This window comes from Saprolegnia diclina, assembly GCF_000281045.1.
Source record: "Saprolegnia diclina VS20 unplaced genomic scaffold supercont1.42, whole genome shotgun sequence".
Classification (NCBI taxonomy): Eukaryota; Oomycota; class Saprolegniomycetes; order Saprolegniales; family Saprolegniaceae; genus Saprolegnia; species Saprolegnia diclina.
In genome coordinates this window covers 120,850-121,659 of record NW_008246109.1, presented here as the reverse complement: position 1 = coordinate 121,659, position 810 = coordinate 120,850, and positions in this window count along the sequence as shown.

Sequence of the window (810 nt, the reverse complement as noted above, 5' to 3'; positions counted from 1 at the left end):
CATTCTAGGCCGCCCCAAAATATCATCGGAATTGCCGTAAAACTACGATATTTTGCGTCAGAGTGATGTATTTCGATTTTTTTTGCGCTGCAATTCAGTCCGGTATCGCCGACCTCCAGCCATCTAGCAAACCACAACTGTACGTTTGGGCAAAGTAATTTTCGTGTACCAGGCTTTCAAAGTTCCTCCCAAATCTCCAGATCTAGAATGAATTTCGAGAATGTAAAAATGCAAACACTGTGATAGAATTTTATACAACTTTTCTATTTTTCAGAAATGCACATAATGTCATGAGATCTGACATTTGGAAGGAAATGTTTTGGCACGAGAAGCTATTTATAATAATACGCTTTTTAAATATTTTCATATTTCTATTGTGGCCCAAAAAAAATGCTCTCTTCAATAATATTCCTAATAAAATGTGAGCATTGCGCTCGTAATGCAGTGCGACACCACGATCACTTTTTTTCATGTTTTTATATTCGCTGTGATTTTAATTCGAAATCCACAATAGAATCGCTTAAGGACGCCCGTCACCCAGGGGGTCGCCTGGAACCCACTGGTTGACCCACCAGGTCGGCCGCCCCCATGCATCCCTATTTGTAGAAAACCCGCGGGTCCACGGGGCGGGGCCCCGAGCTGACCAATCACATGCGTCCATTTTTGGAGCAACCAATCACAGCAAGCAATGTCTTGTGCAACCGATTCCCCGCTCGCCGATGGCGTCGATATCGACTACACCCGCCCGATCATACACCAGCTCGAGCCGGCGCTGCTCAAAGTCGTCAACCACGCCTCGAGCACGATGGC